Source organism: Falco punctatus, assembly GCF_963210335.1.
Source record: "Falco punctatus genome assembly, chromosome: 1".
Lineage (NCBI taxonomy): Eukaryota > Metazoa > Chordata > Aves > Falconiformes > Falconidae > Falco > Falco punctatus.
In genome coordinates, this window is record NC_137580.1 from 5,154,694 (window position 1) to 5,173,397 (window position 18,704).

The 18,704-nt window shown below is 45.4% G+C and overlaps 2 long non-coding RNA genes across 2 annotated transcripts in view; one reads left to right on the forward strand and one right to left on the reverse strand.

Moving 5' to 3' along the window:
* Positions 1–6,292, forward strand: part of LOC308058270 — a 35,613-nt gene extending 29,321 nt beyond the window's left edge. Inside the window, exon 3 of the long non-coding RNA XR_013925755.1 lies at positions 1–6,292. This exon is cut by the window's left edge and continues 22,087 nt beyond it. This is a non-coding gene — a long non-coding RNA (uncharacterized lncRNA).
* Positions 1–16,942, reverse strand: part of LOC308058275 — an 18,510-nt gene extending 1,568 nt beyond the window's left edge. The window contains exons 1-2 of the long non-coding RNA XR_013925760.1: positions 6,283–16,942; positions 1–2,108 (exon numbers count right to left, since the gene is read on the reverse strand). The exon at positions 1–2,108 is cut by the window's left edge and continues 1,568 nt beyond it. This is a non-coding gene — a long non-coding RNA (uncharacterized lncRNA). The remainder of the gene's footprint in view (positions 2,109–6,282) is intronic.
* Positions 16,943–18,704: the final 1,762 nt, after the last annotated feature.

Sequence of the window (18,704 nt, forward strand, 5' to 3'; positions counted from 1 at the left end):
AAGGTCAAATGTCCCAGCTCTGACTCTCGCTGAGGGCTGTCTGGAGCAGAAGTCAAGCTGCTGCATGGTGAAAGTTTTTTATGAATGACTCTCAATTAATACTTGTGAAGCTGCTGGGAGGGAGAAATATGAAGAGGAATGAGCACTGAGTGTGGCCAGAAGCACTGCTGCTGACAGGGCAAACGTTCCCCGTAGGCACGGGCAGAGCAGCAGCAAGGCTGGACAAAGATTCGCGTCTGCACATAAACCGTATGCATTGGCAGTTTCCCCAGACAGATTTTGTTAGAAGTGCCAGCTAATCAAACTGCCTTTTAACCCAGTTTTCACAATCTACACACTTCATTAGGGCTACTTTTGACGTACCTATCAGCCAAATTTACTGTAAGCCTGCAAAAGTAGTAAACATGATTTGTTTACAACTTACTTAGAAATGATTTCATGAGTTAGCTAGAGTGCTTTGTTCTGGGGAATTTGCTTTTCAGACATTCCTCCTAGTGCACCAAGAGTAGTCATATTCACGCGGGAAAAAAGATGAAACCACCTCATCCATAAATTAATGTCAAGCTGAATATATCACAAAAAGAAAATAAGATCTGTATTTTTCATGCCTTTGGTGTGTTCTAAGTCTGTGAGGTATCACACCAGTAAACAACAAACTCTTGGGGGCAAAACTGGCAGTCTCGACCCCATCTCAGAATGTAATGCTTGGCCAAAGCCAGGCTTAAGGAAGCGAATTTTAATTGTGAGCACTGCTTAGAGCACGGTCAGCTTGCAAAGGATGTAAGTTGCTTCCAGAGAAAGTGAGGATTGCGGGGAAGACAAACTGTTGGACGTTGTTTGGTGCTTCATGGATGTCTTAGTTTTGCCATGAGGACGCCCAGCACAGCCAGGTGAGCCTTTGCAGTTACCGTGCTCAGCTGAGCCGCAGTAGCCAGGCGTGCGGCTGTTCCCAGTTCAGTTCCATGCTAAATGAGCTGGGAAGCTCCAGCAGCGCACCAAGGTACTGCTGCTCAGCTGGCAAGTGCTTGCTGCTGTCACCTTCTTCCTCTCTGCTCTTTGCTTGCTGTGAAAGATAGCGGGCTGGATCTTTGGTCGCATCCTCTGTGGCCATTTTCATACTCGGTGTTACGCTGAGTCCGTAAAGACTCGCGAGACATAATAATGCGTTAAACATCTTGAGTTACGCTGCATGTGCTTGTTGGGTGCCTCTTCAGTCAGTTTTCTGGTGGCGATGGCTGAGGCTGGTGTATCAGATGGGAGATCTGGCTTGCTGAGAAAGGTTGTGTCAAAGCCAAGATTTCTGTCCCAGAATCACCACCTACAGCTTCCCAGGAAAGGCACTATTTCTGTTGGGGTAGTTGAATATTGAATCTTAGTATCAGCTATGACCGTTGGCCAAATATCACAGCCACATTTTCAAACTTCAATTTCCCAAACAATTTTGCCCGTGTTTGCTGTGCCAGTATTTAGTGGTGATGTAAGCCAACTTTGTTTGTGCCACGGATGGGGTGGGTTTTTTCAAAGCACTGTTAGATGATAGTGTGCCTACTTAGCGGAGAACAACAGAGCCTGGAAAGAAGATGCTAAGACAAGCTCAAACATCAGATTTTTAGATGTATTTACTACACCGTAGGGCAGCAAAAGTGGTGTATAGTTTTGCCATACAGAGAAAATGAGTGTGCTTTGTTCTGGGGAATTCACTGTTAGATTGGAGGTGCGGGGAGTTCAAAACCAACACGGGGAGCAACGATTATTCAGCCTGAAAAGGACTAGAGGTACATCCAACAGAGGCTTCCACCCAGCTTTGGTCAGGCTGACAAGATACAGCTTCCCTTTGCAAACCTGGATTCACTTAAACCTGTAGGTCATCACAGCTACAGCAACACAAGCACTGCAGTTTCTACCAGGCTGCTAGCAGTTCCTTTCACATGCACGTTAGTGCCCCTTTCCTCAGTGACAGGACACCTGGGAATATGCAGAAATCGTTACCACACAACTCTCTATATACAAGTGTCAAGACTCACCCCTTCAGAAACCCCACTGGGGTTTGTGGTCACAGATACTCGCACCTGGGCACATGCTGGAGTCAATTTGTTCACTGAGGGTGTCTGCAAAGCACAAATGTCACTGTGCAAACTTGTCCACGTGTTCCCCTTTGCCACGAAACAGGACCTCCTTTGTATGGGTGCCCAGGAGGTGTCTTTTGCTTAGAAATGTACCCCTTTAACACCAACTGATGAATATGATATGGCCAAACCTGAACGCTGTAGCTACCATCAACAATACTAAGCACGCGAATGGTGATAAGGCAGGGCAGTGCATTAAAAAGAACTGTTACAAACAAGGCAGCATAATAGGGGACTTAAAGATACCTTGTTTTAAAGAAGTGAAAGATTAAAATGTAGGCTGATCTTCTGTCACTTCTGTTGTTTTGCCTTACATTTTGCAATCCCATACACAAATATCAGTACATGTTTATTCTAACACCAGTTTGCTCACTGATTTGCATTTCCAAGGATAAAATTTGCTCCTCTGTATATAGACGGGTGTTTCGCAGCTTTGCCCTTAATCATGGGCAAAGACAAACTTGTCTGCCAAAGCGCTGTTCAGCCACCTGAGAGTTTTCCAGAGGCAGGTAATTCTCAGATACTGAAAAAGTTGACAGATATCAAAGGTTCTCATTCAAAATTGCCTTTAAAATGATATTGTCTGCAATACTACTGCAAATGTTTTTTTTTTCCTGAAGGCTTTGTCAATAGTATTTGCTTAGGTATTATTTCTGCAACTGGAAATGGCGTAAGAGGGGTTTTTCCTTGTAGAAACTGTTGTAGAAGGTCAAGTTTCACTAAGCAGACTCAGATATCCTATGCAGTTCTCAACTGAATCAAATAAATCTACTTCAAGTCAATGAATGTAAAGTTAATTTAAATTTACATTTGTGAGAATTTAAGGCCTAGACAACATAAAATAAAGAATTTTACTAAATAAAAGGAATAGCAGCGCTCACTGTACAGTTTGGAGAGGTACCTTGTGCTGTAGCACAACCAAATTAATTCCTTTCCCTTGCACACATCGTCAGGCTTAAGGCAGAAACTTTGATTTCAGACTAATTACTTCGCTAAAAATTGTAGAGTACTTAAATTTGTAACTTCACCTTTGTTGTTTGCCATCCTTCTGCTGTTCATATTACCCAGAGTTTTACTGTAGTATTTGTTCTTATAGATCCGTCCATTGCTCCAAATTATGCCTAAGTCACTTGCTCTAGCAATGATGAAAATTTCTGCAATTAGTTTTGGTACTCAGTGTTGTTTAGGTGATTGGACAAAGTATCAGAAAACATTTGTCTATGTTTTATACACACAGCAATAAAAAGGAGCGGGATAGCAGAAGGTTTCTGCCAGACCAATGCCAACCATGTTATATGCCCTAAGGAATGACCCAAACAATGGGATAGACTCATAAACACAGCAAAAGCTGTTGAAGAAAAATGTCTTTATCCACATACTCATGGAGTAACATGGCCAATCTTACCAAGTTTCACAATGAATAGTAAGTGGGAACTGAAAAAAAACAAACTCTTGCCCAAACATTGTTACCGTAAATGTAAAGGAAAAGAAACACTGTAGGTGGGGATAGTAGTTCTGAGCCATTCCTTTGGTGTCTTAGATGTAACTGTCCCAAAAAAACCCCAATAGGACTTCACCGTCAGAAATCTCCCATTCTGCAGACTGCCTGTCTGCTCTTGCCTCATTGGCCACAACCCCTGAGCATTCTGACTACCAAAAAAAAAAAAAAAAAAAAAAAAAAAGAATACCATTTGACGTATTTCACATTTCCACTTCTGTTCGGTGATCTTTTTTCCTTCTGTCTGCGGTTATTTAACCTTGATCCAGCCATTCAGGTGAGAACAGAGAAAAGTGGAAACAAGTCTATATTTTTTCCCCCTGCATGTCAAGGTGCATGGCTACCGTCTCAGCACGGTCAGAGGTGGACTCAATGGCCTTGAAGACAAAGTGTTCTTTAAAAACAAAACAATATTTTGCTTATGGCTCAATGACTTCTAATTTTTTCAGCCAAAAGCAATTATTTTACTGATTGGCTGCTGAAAATAGCAACTGCTCTTTGCCCCTGGGTATGGCTTTGGAACCACAGAGGAGATTGTGGGATAACACCATCCAGATGCCAAGCTCCAGAAGCTACAGTGCAGCCAATGATCAGCCTTACATTTTGCAAAATCTTCCTTTGCATGTGGTGTGTTGTGCATGTTTAGGCCTTCTTATTTGCAAGCTGTTCAGCTGCAACTAAAAATTTCAGTGCGGCAGGGAGGAGAGATGCGTATTTTGGGATAAAAGCCAAGCTGACGTTCCCATCCTGTGAGCTGGCTACATTGCACTGGCAGCTAAGTATTAGGTGACTCAGTCCTATACGGTCCAAGTCAGGCAGAAAATAGCAACGTTTGTGGCATACAGGGTGGTGTGGCTGGTCCCATCCTATTCAACAAATCAGTGTTTAAATTGATCACTGCACTTTTCCTTTCCCTGGCGCAGCACCCAGACCAGCCTGCTTAACTTTTCAATATCCCAAGTACAATGGCAACATTCAGGCCGGTGCTTTCAAAAGTAAGCCTTGGAAAGTGCATGTGAAAATTGCCCTCCCCATTTAGACACCGAAGTAAAGTGCCAGCCTTCAGCAACACAGTTCTGAAAACCCCGGACTTTATCATTAGTGACATTTTGTTGAGATCTGTTATCTGTGTGGTTCCACAAGTGACCTAGAATAAGAACAGCAGAATTCTTGTTCTTAGAAATGGAAAAATTTGCCCTTTAGGGAGTACTCCACCACGCAGAAACAGTCAGGCACATAAAGGATGGCCGTTTGCCTTTGCTTCGACTATCGTTTCATAGGATGCTCTTTCTCAGCAGTAGTGGAGTTGCCCAGCGGCGATTGATGAGCTGCAAAAGCAGCTGGAGTTGACTCGGGATGGTTTTGCTCGCAGTGTTAAGTTTCCCAGGGTGAGCAGAGCTGGGGAGGATGAATATGCTGCAGCCAAGGCTGCAGCAGGGCAGCAGAGCGGAGGGAACTGGTGGCACACCACAGCTCTCGTAGTGAGTGACTGCTGCAGCCCACAGCCACAGTGCCGAGTGGGGTTGCCCTTGGGTTTTTCAGTGATTTCTTGTAGCGTATCTGCAGCCACAGAATCTCTGTTTGGCTTTATTTTAGCTTTACTTGAGAAGAACCCAAGCAGATTTCCTCGTGTTAGTTGCAGCAGGGGGCAAAGGCTTGGGGCAGGGTTCATGCTTAATGGCTGGGAGCGGCAGGTCCCAGGTGCTTGGCACAGTCAGGGGACCTGTGTGGGCAGCTAAGGGCGTCAGACACATTTCGGCTGCGTATTTCTACTGTTTCACATTGCACAAAATCTGGCCCCATATTTGTATCAGTTGGGAGTCAACGAAGCGTAGGAATACCATACAACCATTTGCTTTTTATAATTGTTCTTATAAATACACCACACCAAAGACCCAAGTTCTGAGTGCTGCCTAACAGGAAAACTAGACCGTGCTTAATCTCCACTAGGATTTCACTTTAAGTTAGTTAGTTCCAATTAAGAACACTCATGTTTTCAGAGGTAAGCCAAGGGAAGGCAAGAGCAGAAGGTACAGCTCTTACCAGAAGTAGTATCATTGAAATTACTGGTTGTGGAGAGGTGTTATAGGACTCGGTCCATACGTTGAAGGGTTGATCAAAGTTGACTTAGGAAGGGGTCCTTAACTGGATTTGTATCTTTAGGTACCACCTTGCAGTTTCCCAAACATAATCCTTTTCTGATTGAATAATGAAGGAGAAAATGGTTTGCTGAAAGGGCACGTGAGAGGCAAAGCACTGTCTAACATTTAACATGGACAAAGTTACATTAGGTAGGAAAAGAAAGATTTACAGGAGACTATGAACTATTTTTTCCTGTTGGAAACATGCAGAAAGAATTGCCATGCTAGGCAAAGTCTCCCTATACATCCTAGAAGTTCAATATTTAGAAGAAGTAATCACCAGTGCAAGACCTTTCTCTCTTTTGCCAACCTACACAAGAAAGATAAAAATGGATAAACTACATGGGGACCCATCACTCTTAATCCAGAATACACCTGTCTGCACATGGAATTATTCAGGAAAATCTGCTCCTCAGCAGATCCAGATTCTACCCTTAGAAAAGCATAGCAGGAACAGCAGCTTAAACAAGAGCTAGCATCTTCCCAAAACTAAACAGAGACTATTCTCTAGTCTTACCTTTTCAGTGTGCATTCTCCCTTCACATTATCCATCCATAAAAATGCAAATGTCAGTATTGAAAGCTGTGCAAGGGAAAAATGATGATTAAACCCTTTGCCTCTGTAAATGGCTTGAAGACAAAAGCCCATATCTGCAGTTCTGCATTTTTTTGGTATAGGAAGCAAGCAGGTCTGCAAAGAAACTTCTTAAAATAAAAAAAAAATCAGCCTAACCACTGGTTCCGCCTGTGTATTAGTACATATGTTAGCTTCTGGGGGCTTCTCTTACTCAGAATTGAACTGAGACTGACAGTAACATTTGTTTACTACGTATTTAATCAACCTTTGCCAAAGCAACTGTCTAGAAAGGAGCAATGTATTCATTGGGATAGGAACATAATTGTTAAGGATTATTTAAGATTAAAAACATCCACAGGTCATAAGCGTACATATTACTGGAATGAAGTTTTGCAGAAACCAGAAGATACTTGCTTTCTCAAGGCAAAGATTACTAAAAGGAATGCATGAGATGACACTGAAAAAGATGATCTAGAAAGAAAATAAACATTATCAGTATAATAAGATAGAAACTCTGAAGTCTCTGGCTACAAATCAGATACTTTAGTGCTTCATTAGATTGTGCTTGATTTATCTAAATTCAAATTTGCGATGTTGGGCTTCAAAATTCCCAAAATTTGCATGAAATGGAAGATGTGCAGCCAAGGGTTAATATCGTACGAAGTGAAAATAAGTTAATAGTCAAAGACCTGCTGAGAAAACTTGGCATTATCCTCAGGGAATATTTTTCCTCAAAGCCTTATGCCTGTTTTGGAGTGAACTATTCTAAACAAAAAAGGAAGGGGTTTGCTTTTGTGGGGAAGAAGAGTGGGGTGGGGTTTTTTTTCGTGTGTTGCTCTGAAGTGTGGATTGTACGTGGAGTGCATGTTGAAATGCTCACAGTTACTTCTGCCCAACACAGTGCAGCTCACACTGGTGGAAGCTTTTATGTCAGGCAGCAGAGTGCTTATTACTGTTATTAACTTCACTTCCAGTAATTGGTCCATTGCTGAGACTAAGGAAGAAAAAAAAATATATATATTTTTTAATCATTACAGCTCTTTCACTGGGAGCCTCTAACAGTTCCAACCTCTGGAACAAGATTCTTATGTTTGCAAGAAAGAGACGGTGTCACCCATACTAGTGTCACAAAACCATCTTCCTCAAATGTAGCCAGGTAACAAACCCAGAGCATCTTGGGGGGGGGTGGGGGTGGGGGTGTGCCTTTCTAGAGCCTGACAGTGAAATTTCCCAATGCGCCTTGCCCTGAGGATGCTGTGGCTGAAGGTAGCATGGCCAACGAGCCCTGCCTGATCCAGGGAAGCCAGCTGTGGCTTCAGAATTGTGATTAAGACTTTCTTCTAATATCCCCATAATAACCTTTTATTTCATTTCCCTAACAAAGAAAGTGGTGGTGGTAGAGGAATAGAGATCCTGAGAGGGAGAAGGCTGGAGGGCAGGCATGGTTGCGTCAGGCAAGGGGGAGCTGGACAAGCAAGGGAGCTGGCAGGGCTCTGGGGTGGTGGGACCAGAAGAGGACAGGAGGCATCTGTGCTGCAGAGCATGGGTGGCATGGCAAGGCAGAGCCAGTGCATCTGTCCCTCCCAAGGTAGGTCCATGCAGAAGATGAAAAACCTTTGTGCTTTCAAGTCAGGCACAAGCTCAAGGGACAGAGATACCAGTGCTGGGGCTGCCCATATCCCATAGCCTGGTCACAGAGAGCAGGCGTCTGCCTGATATCTGAGGGGTGTGTGTGTGCAGTAAATAAAATAAATAAAACAACTTTTACCTTGCCCCAAAAGAAGTGCTGGTAAAGGCTTGCTCAGGGTTCAAAATCCTACTTGAGAAATGCCCTGACAACCTTACAGCTCCTTTCTGTATAATGCAGGAGTGTTTATGTCCTTTCCACCCATCTTTGCTTTTTAATTCTGTGCCTATATCTTGCACTCTGAGAAAAGCCTTTACAAGTCCCCAGAAGCTTGAAAAATCATGAGTCAGACTCCCTCAAAAAGAGGGTTTTGTGTTTGTTTGGGTTTTTTTTCGATCTACATGACACTCAATACTTTTATCTACATGTGTGCATAAGACAATAAGGTGTTAATTTTTTGGCCTCTGGGTAGGGGATATCTGTCAGGTTAGTTTGATGATGTGGGGCTTTCACCCGCTCCCTTCGTCACCAAACCTGAAGCCAGGCTGTGTTCCCTTACACCCCTCATCATCCCAGCAATTAATCCTGCCCCTGATTTGATCATCCTCCACTGACCTCCCCTAGCAAGGCATTTATAGAAGCCATTGTGCCTGCACAAGCTTCTACTCTTCTTCTCACAGACTGCATCAGATGTTCAGCAAACTGAAAAGACAGATTTTTGCAATGCAGAGCCAGAATTTGTGCATTCTCCAGGTGCCCAGCTCAGAACACCCGGGGCCTTGATGAGAAGATGAGCACTAGCAGCTGTCAGAAAGCTGTGCCTTGTGCTAAGTGTTGGAACAAAATACTAAATATATTTTTTCTCTGGCTTTTAAAATAGGGAAACAGTGCACAATTGCTCTTCAGCTGTTTGAAAGTAAATATGTTCAAGTATATAAGGAGTGAGAAGGTTTGGAGGAGTACAGCACATGAAAGAACGTGGATGTTTTCTACAGGAACTTATGCTGGATTTATGTGGTGCACAAAATAATGCAAAGAATGAGAAAGATCATACATTCAGTAATTTTTTGTCAGTAGGAAGAATCCTATGGAAAAATCTGCAAGGTCATGTAATTAAAAAATAAGAATGGAACTCAGCAACAGACTGAATTAAGGTTGAAAAAGTCAACCTAGATGTTGCTCTTAACTATGCAAGTTTGGCTTTGCAAGTGTACTGCCCTTTCCTGGCCGTTTTCTGTGCTTTCAGAGAGCTATTGAGTCTGTTGAAGACAGGAGATTAATTAGTCATGTCACTCTTGGATTCAGAGAGAGATTTGCTTAAGGTTCTAGTGAAATGATGTTTGCTCATGTGAAACCTGTAATATTAAATCATAGCATAATGAGATCTGTCAAAGTGGGAAGTCTGTTATTGAAATCTGATGCTTTTTCACCCCTGCTCTTTACAGGGCCAGTTCCAAAATCTCAAGAGCTTCTCTCAGCTCTCCCCCATTTTTAATTATACTGTTCAGCTTCTGCCGTTCCTGTCAAAGAGTCTTAGTGATTTCATTTTTGAAATGAACTGGCTAAAGTCCTTTGAACTGGCTAAAGTAAAACTGGGGACATTGTGCTGACCTCGGAGTCCTCCTAGGTCTGGGAGCTCTGAAACAAGGGTTGTCCTCTTTGAAGGTGGGAAGAATTGTGTGTTCATGGCTTTTGGCCATTGCAAAACAAAACCTCCAGAGACATCATCCAGAGCTGCTCTTGAAATGCCTTTGTAAGGAACCAGACAGATTCTGCTCACATTGAAGCTGTTCTGCTCTGTGTCTGGATTTTTCTTTACAAAGCCATCTGATGAGGAAGGACTAACCTCATTCACAGCACAAGCACGGGCAGAGTTGTGGCATATGCCTGCAGTCTTAAATTTTTTTTCCGCATTAGTCCCTCATTACTAATCTCTGTTTTCCTCCATCTTCCCATATTTTTGTACCAAAGCAAATCTTGCTTTTAAGAGACAGGGATGAAGAGGAGGTGCTTGAAACAGTTTCACAGGTTTTCTATGTTCAAAACCATTTCTGAACCACTTACAAGACTTCGGTTAAAGTAGATCAGTATCTGCCAAAAATAATCCCTCAGATGCATTTCCACAGCCACATAAAACAAACAGCCACCTGTGACCAAATTGTGCAAGTGGTGCAAGCTGCGTAGTACCAACAGGATCCTGGTTTTCCTCATCTACTGCCTTCTCAGTTATGCTGTGAAAGTTGTATTTGACAGCAAGTGCTACGATGGGGTATAAATAAATCGGCTATTCATAAACAGTTCTACAAATCATTGTTTATCAGCCATTAAATATCAGCACATGTTCATTAAAAAAGCATTGAGAAAACTTTTTAAAAGCTAATAGAGGAAGGGCATAAGATGGCGTGATATGCTTTGGTTTAGCACAGTGATTTTCATATTGTAATTATCATACCTTGTCTGGTCTGTTGAAATTATCAAGGGCTTCCATCTTTTGATCATTAATAGTAAGAGATTGACTTAAATTACAAAGGAAGAGAATTGATGGAAAATTATCACTGAAAACCACATTGTCCTGTATGCCTGCAGACTTTACTGGGTATCCGACGAGCTGCTGAGTCACTAACATCAGCCCTTGGGCTGCAAAAGGACCGAGGCTGCGTGCCTCGCGGCGTTTAAAAGATCAAATGGAAATCTTGACAACTGAAAAACTTCCCACACAAGTGCCCGTTGCTAGTCTGAGCTAGTGGATCGGAGGACTGTGCGTAGTCTTGTGCTCAGTCTTTAACACCACTCTAACCAAAAGCCTGCTCCCTGTTGCTTTCTTTTAATATGTGAAGATAAACCCTTTACTGTGTGACGGAGGCTGTCAGCTTATTATAAATGTATAAAGTGTGCGTGTCGTTGGAGATCTTCAAGAAATGAGTTGAACAGTACCATACTTCTGCTGGCTGCCAGATCAAAAGCCAATCCCTGAAGTCGGATGGCTGCTGCTAGTTTCAGAAAAACGTTATTTCCCTGTGCCTTGACTTGTGCATATCTGAATTTTAACCTAAATTATCATACCTCTGAAGCCATGGAGGGTGGAGTATTTGTTAGCTCCCATTTGGTGTTTTGGTCTTCTGACCAGAAAGCTTGTCCCTCAGCTGAAGAGTAAGAAATGATAGCGTGTGGTGTAACCAACCGGCACTACCCGTTGTAAGTGCAAGGACTGAGCAATTGACGTGAACTGTTTGTAACCTATTCCCAGGAAAAGGGCTTCTGGTGGGGAAAAAAAAAGAGTGTTGCAAGTTATTTACAGAAACCAGTACTGGTTTGTGACTGATTCACAAATCTCTGGGCTGAGGTGGGCAGATAATATGTTGGCCATTCGTAATTTTGCAGTTGGGATAGATCAATCCTCTGCTCTGAGCCTGGAGAGATCCTAAACGAGTTACACCCAGGTGAACTCCGCTGAGCCTGGTTTTCACCTGGCTCGTAAGGTAGGAGAGGGCAATGTCCCTCACTGGAGAGGGGAAAGCAGTTTTCCTCTATCAGGCTGGCAGAGGGAGGTCTCTGTTGGGGACCTCTTGGCTTCCAGACAGAGGATGAGCCCTTCGCAGGTCTGTAAGTTGTCCAAGAGAAGCAGAGCTAGGGCCAGCTGGGGAAGTGGGGAATTACATAAAATCATCTTGGGAGAAGCTATAACAAGGATTTCAGTCCTGGTCCTTGCCCCGAGAGAGGGCTGGGAGCTCCCCCCGGGGCTGGCCAGCGAAGCGTTGCTGGAGGAGAGGGCCTTAACACAAAGCAGGGAGGAGGGAGGAAGACATTGGTCATCTAGTTAAAGTAGGTCAATATCTGCCAAAAATATTCCCTCGGAGGCACTTCCACAGCCACGTAAAACAAGCAGCCACCTGTGACCAAATTGTGCAGCACATCCTGTGTTTAAAGATGGTTTGTACATTTGTGCCAATCAGTTTGGGGTGTTGGAAGGGGTTTGGATTCCGATCTTGATCAATTGACCACGGCAGTTTTCCCTCCTTTCACTCGAAGCCTTGGAGGAACTTTGCCCATCGCTCCGTGGTGTGCGCCTCTCGTTTGTCACTTGAAATGATCCTCTGTTGTGTTATTCTTCAGCTAAAGGTAAAAACTCATCCAGATCTCCTTTAGAATTCAATTTTCAACCTTCAAAAAAGAAATCTGAAAAAACAGTCAGAGATATTTACCATTGGAAGTCAGGCTGAGGGTAAGAACTTGTGCTTCTAAATCCTGTAGATGTTTTGTGACTGCTGCTGCCCAACAGCCATGCCTTGTGACTTCACCCTTTAGGCAGTTTTGGATGAGGGGAATGTGTGGAAGTACACCTTGAGGTAAATACTGTGTTGTAAGAGTATGGACTCCAAGGAACAAGGGTATCCATTTTCATTAAAAACAGCTGGTAGAGAAGGGGAAGGACAGGTACGAACAGTTAGCAGGAGCCTGGTGTGCTTGTGGTGGTAAAAGTGATGTTCTACTGACACACACATATATATATATAGGTATACAGAGAACCTGGTACTTTGAAAGGTCTGCTTCTGGTGACTGATGCCTGCTTTTATCATTTTTGCATATAATTATGCAAACATATGTTTGCTTAAACATAAAGATGAAGGTTAGACATGTATATAATTCCCCTCTTCCTGCAGAGTAAGTGTATAAGGAAAGGGGAAACTGAAAACCACAGATGGTTTTGGCAGAAATTCAGATTAACTGCATTACCTGTCTCGAGATCATAGTCCCCCAGGGTCATGCAGACACTCTTGTGTTGCGTGCAATGGTTGTCCTGCTGTGGATCCTGCCTTGCTCGGGTCAGGACTGCCCCAGGCCACCTGTCTTTGTGTGACTGCCCATGTGGCCATGGCTAGGTGTTAGGTGAGGGCGCCTTGGCACTCTCCTATGCGGAGTTTCCCATCGAGTGCTTATCCTTTTCTTCAGCAATCCAGGGGGGGACGCGCTCAGAATTTACAAGTCTCATGAGGAGCAGCTGAGGGAACTGGGAGTGTTCAGCCTGGAGAAGAAAAGACTCGGGGAACGCCTTACTGCTCTCTACAACTACCTGAAAGGATGCTGTGGGCAGGTGGGGGTCGGTCTCTTCTGCCAGATAACAAGTGACAGGACAAGAGGAAACAGCCTCAAGTTGCACCAGGGGTGGTTTGGGCTGGATATGAGGAAAACCTTTTTCACTGAGAGGGTGGTCAGGCACCTGAACAGGCTGCCCAGGGAGGTAGTTCAGTCACCATTCCTGGAAGTGTTCAAAAAAAGCATAGATGTGGCACTTAGGGACATGGTGTAGGGGTGGGCTTGGCAGCGCTGTGTTGACAGCTGGACTTGATGATCTTAAAGGTCTTTTTCAACCTGAATGATTCTCTGATTCTGTGAATCAGCTGCTGCAGCTTTCCCTTCTGTATAGCTTGCCCTGCAGGCAGCTGCAGTGTGTTTTGCCCCCTTGTGCACAGGTTGTACTGATCAAAGTGAAACCAAGTTGCCTCAAGTAGTCGGTTGAAGTATTGAAACAACCTCAGGGGTCTCTAACGTCAGTTCAGTGGTAGTTATATCTGGTCATCTTGCCATTGTAAAGGACCCAGATGACACACACACACACACACACACACACACACGTGTTGTTCTGAGAGTTTGTATTACTTTACAAGGATAACATGGTTCTTGAAATTGGTGGAAACCCATGTGCAGCAGAGGTGATAAGAAGCAGCTGGCGGTGCAGGAGGAGGTGCAGAATGAGGTCAAAAAAGAGCCAGTCTCACTGAGGGTCAGTGACATGCAGCGATGGGAACAGGCAGAGGAGCTGCTGGCTTTGGGAGTAGGCTTTGGCTGGGACAGCAAGCACCAAGTGAGAGGTGAGCAGCACCGGCAGTGAGGCCGATGAATTGCATGGCTTTGGGAAGCAGGAATGATTATTAAAGAGCATTTTGCCAAAGGCAATGAGGAAAGTTTGAGGTGTGTGTATGGCAGCAGGCTAGCAGAGAGACAGTAGGAGTAAGCTGGTACTGGGGAGGAGCTCTGCCAAAGCAACAGCAAAGCTGGTGGTACATTAGTGTGCATCTGTTCAGGGATATGTGTCCACCGTCACAGTTTAACAGTTGGGTGAGCAAAGTGACCGTGCCTGAGGAGGGAGCAACCCCATTTCATGTGTGCCACGTCCCCCCCCAACCCTTTCTGCCTTGCAAAGGGCACAACTGGCTGATGTGCTACTTCTCTGCAGTTTGCTGTAAATTTTTTCCCCAAGGTGCTCTAGTATATTTTATATTAATTGCTGTTGCAGCTGTCCACGCTTCTTTCCAGCTCCTTGCTGGAGGCTGCATGGGCTTCCCAAGGCAGAGGAGGCAACTCATGCCCTTCCTGTCCCACCTGCTCGGCTGCCACGCTTAGAAAAGGATCTTGCCGTTCTCATGAGCGTGGCATGGCGTGTTGCGTTATCACACAGCACTGTGGTTACTGACGGCTCCCCACCGCTGAACCCAGGGAGGCACAGGAAGCATGGTGGAGTACGTGACCCAGCACAAGGCAGTAAGAGGGCACCTTCAGTCCCTGACATGACAGCCACCCCAAATTCTTGCATGTCTTAGCATTTATCCCTAGTCTGATGTTTGCGTGGCAGTCCACAGGTAAAGAAGGGACTGGGGGGGGGGGTGTCTTTGTGGTGACAAAAGCAAATAGCAGGGGGTATATCAGAGAGTGCAGTGTATGGCCATCTCTGCTAGTCTGCAGAGAGGTAGAGCAAAATGGATCACACCTGGTTCGGCTTCCTCCTGCCTGGTGTGTTGGCTTCATGGCAGCCACCTGGGTATCTCCATACAGATCACCTGGGTGTCCATCAAGCCTTGTCATACCAGATGTACTTTCCCTGAGTCCTCCAGGAACCCAAAACTCTGAGCAGCCCAGGCCAAAGCACCCAAATGTGGGTTTTTTACATCATCGCAACTAATCTGCAAGTCGGTAATTTAGGAGCAGCCCTGCCCAAAAGCGTGGAAACTGCAATTGGACCTCTGCAGACCTGGAGAGCCGTACAGCTTGCTTTGCCCATGCCTGAATCTGCTGGCTCTGCTCTGGGACACCCCCAGTGCATCCAAACCTGCAGCATGGGTAACCTGCAACACGCCTTAGGCACCCACAGGCAACTGAGAGCTGGCTGAGCTGGCTGCGCTTGCAGTTTGATTACTAAAGCCCCAGTATCTTGCTTCTCACTCAGACTTGCAACTTGGACAGCACCTTTGCTCAAGTTGGGGACTGCTCTGTGTCCAGATCGTGTTTAAATCTGGATGTATGTATTCAGTGATGTAAAGGTTTTCTTCACAGAGCTCAACTTTCTTCCTGTATCTCTGTTACTGCAGGATTCTTCTTGGCTTTCACACAGTCGTTGCCAGCTACTGCAAAGCCAATTTCCCAAGCCTACCTTGCTGTTTAAATAATTTCTGTGATACCTCTCTCCTGTATTAGATGCAAGTAAAATGCCTGCTCATTCAAGGCCAGCTGTGGTGTGCTCTGAGCCTCTTGATCATCTCCCACTCACTGTCGGTACGTTCCCTCCTGCCTCTTACTGACCTTACTGCTCCCAGGCTCTACCACCCACCTGTTAGGTATTTAAGAGTGCATGTTGCTTGGTATTTCCAAAGCATCCCAATTTCAGTCCTCAGATGGCTTTGGGAAATGCTCCTTTTCTAAGAAATGACTAACAGAAGGATAGTTCTTGGACGTTCCTTGGATTTCTAGCCAATACTGCCTTGTGTATCATCTGTCTGTTACCACCTGCCTTCCACTGACGTTGAAAGCTATCTAGGGCATGGGGCTATTACTGTTCTGTTTGGATAGTCCCTAAAAAACTCATATGCAAATAATAAATAGTGGTTATTGCTAGGAAATCAGTGTGCTTTATCAGGTAAAATCTACTGAAGTTGTTGTAATGTTTTTAAAGAGATGGTGCCTTGAACAAGCCAATTTCTCAATGGAAACTGCTGAAATAAGTGTCAAACTATTTCATTTTTGTCAAAGACTTATACCACCTTTTGAACTACGAAAGTTTCAGGATGGCAACAATGCCACAAAAATTACTGTCCTAGACTCCGTTTTCCATTAAATACCTAGATTCAGTTTGAATCAGTGCTCACTCTTAAAAACAAATTATTTTGTAGGTTAAAAGGAACTCATCTGCCACCTTTACATTTTCAGGTGGTATTCAAAAGCCACCTTAAACTTTTGAACTCCAGGACAATGAGCCAGCAGGTCACACACTGTTTGTTGATATAAATTCATTCTAACTCCCATGCGTAAAAGGAAATTCACCCGAATAATAGTTTGCCTGGCAGGGGGTATGATGAACCCAGCACTGGGGGAACCTGTGGTGTAACCAGCTCCTCCCTGAGCAAGGCCAGTGGTGGAGTCAACCCCTGTACAACTTCCCAGAAGAAAATGTTGCCGTTGAGCACCAAGTGTTAAAACATCCCACTGGTGACCCGGTCATGGCAAAGTATTTGCTGGGCCTTGTTTCTCCCTTGTTGGCGTAGATTACAAAGGCAGGCTCTCTTGTCTGCCCATCAGGCCGGGTCAAAGGCACTTGGTCCAGGAAATGAATTCATGCTGAGACAGAGTGAGGAAAGGCTGGTTTGTTTTTCCTTTGACATGCAGCTATTTTCCCCTGTCTGTGCTTTCCTCTTTTAGTCAATATGAGCATGGAACAAATGTGACAGGCAATGGATGTCAGGAGAATTTTTCTCTCCTCTGTTTCCTGCGTGGTCTGGCTTCTTAACCTTCCTGGAAGAAGTTCAGGTGGCTAAACAGAATGGGAGGACAGTGCTGGAGGCGCAGGGGCAGCAGCTTTGCTAAGGAGGCATGAGGAGGAGGACGAGGAGGACAAGCCTCCAAGGAAGCATGGCACTAGCAAAGTAGGGATTGCCTTAGGGCTGTGGGCTTTGGCTGGGGAACTGATGCCAGCTCAGAGGCTTATAGGACCAACAGAGGCTGTTTGGTTGCTTTCCTAAGGCAATCCCTCCTGGTGCCAGCTCTGCTGACACCTCTGTGTGTGAGCACACATTTGGGGATGACAGGTCTCTTGTCGACTCTGCAGGAGCAGCTTCTCAAAAGAGCTTTTGTCTGGAGCAACTGCCCAGACAGCTGGGCAAACCCCTGTCAGTCTGCCCCGTGTTTTCTTTCCCAAAAGCAATACCCAGCCTTAGGCTGGAGAGCCAGGCTCTGGCTGCCTCACCCGAGATGCTCGCGGTGTTCTCAGAATAACACCAACTCAGAATAATCAACATGAGCTTGGCAAGTGCCACAGGGAACTCGTAGGAGGAAACAACATGGATCTGTGAGCAGCGTTGTCAGTTGCTTTCCCAGCAGTGTGCTTGCAGAGTCGTCATCTGAAGCAGCACTGGCAGTATTCAACCTGTATTGGCAGACTGCAGAGATTGCAGCAGCCCTGGCTGATTGCACCCGCCTCTGCAACTGTCTGCTCGTGGAGAACAGCTGAGTGAGCCTGGGTGGGTGGGAAGCGAGAGGAGAACCTCTGGTGACCTTCAGTGGAGCCCAGCAGGTCTAGGCTGGCACAGCAGCACAGCAAGACTAGTGACTTCAGTAAGCCCCTGCGCTCAAAGGCGCACAGCCTGCGCTCCCGCGGGGAAGACTAAGGGCTTGGTGTGACCTCCCCTCGCCAAAGAGCAGGGAGACAAGGTGAGGTGGGACAGGAGAGGCGGTTTCCTGGTGGCCCTGGCTGATCCCCATGACGGGAGGTAGCACTGGTCATGTACCCGAAGGCACTGGGGTTGGCACACCAGCGGGGCTGTGGGCGGGCATGCGGGGCAACGCTGGCCGCAGGCTCCATGCACAACAACTTGTGCCCTGGGAGCCAGCAGGCCACCAGCCAGGTCCCGGGAGCTGGCCCTGAGCCTGCAGACACCACCCACACCACAGTGTCCCCTTTGTTTTTGGTGGCCACGAATCCCGAGGCTGTAGCTGCATTTCCTACACCTCCTGGGAGCACGTGGGATTTTCCTGGCTGCGGGGCAGGGGACGGCTGCGAAAGGCAGCGAGAAGCTCTGCAGGCTGGGCCAGTGACTCAGCTGCTGGCAATGGGCAGGGGACGGTACAGACGGGCTTCCCCCTCTCCGGCTGTGCAGCAGCCTGAGCCACTGTGCCTTTGCAAACCTTCATCCTTTTGTTTTTCCACCCTGCTCTTTGTATTTTATAAAAAAAAAAAAAGTGGAACAGTTGGACATGCATTTATCATTCACCCCACGCTGGATGCATGTGTGTGCGTGCACACACGTACTGTATACCCACACACAGATCTTGCAATCATACCATTGTTGGAGTTTCACGTACTTCTGACATGCAAAAAGTACAAATGTGAGCATATGTTTAGAAGCTTCACTTGGGAAGAGCAGGGGATTTGCTGTAATATTTTAGTTCCGAACAGGGAATGGATCTGTGCACTGTAGAGTTGTCTCTCTACATTTTGTTGAACACTGTATTTGTTCCTAATATGAAGGAGGAAGCTGAAAAATGGCCACGTAAGGAATATGGTTACCAAACACTAATCTCAGCTAGGGTAGTTTTCTGCTAAGAGAAAATAATTGTCGTTTTGCCACCTGTTTTACCTGTTATTTACAAAAACACGAGAGGCAAACAAACTAATTTCGCCAGCAGGAGATACCCTAACTGGTTTGGAGAAACGAGCACATGATTTTTATTTTAAAAGTACTTCATTCCTT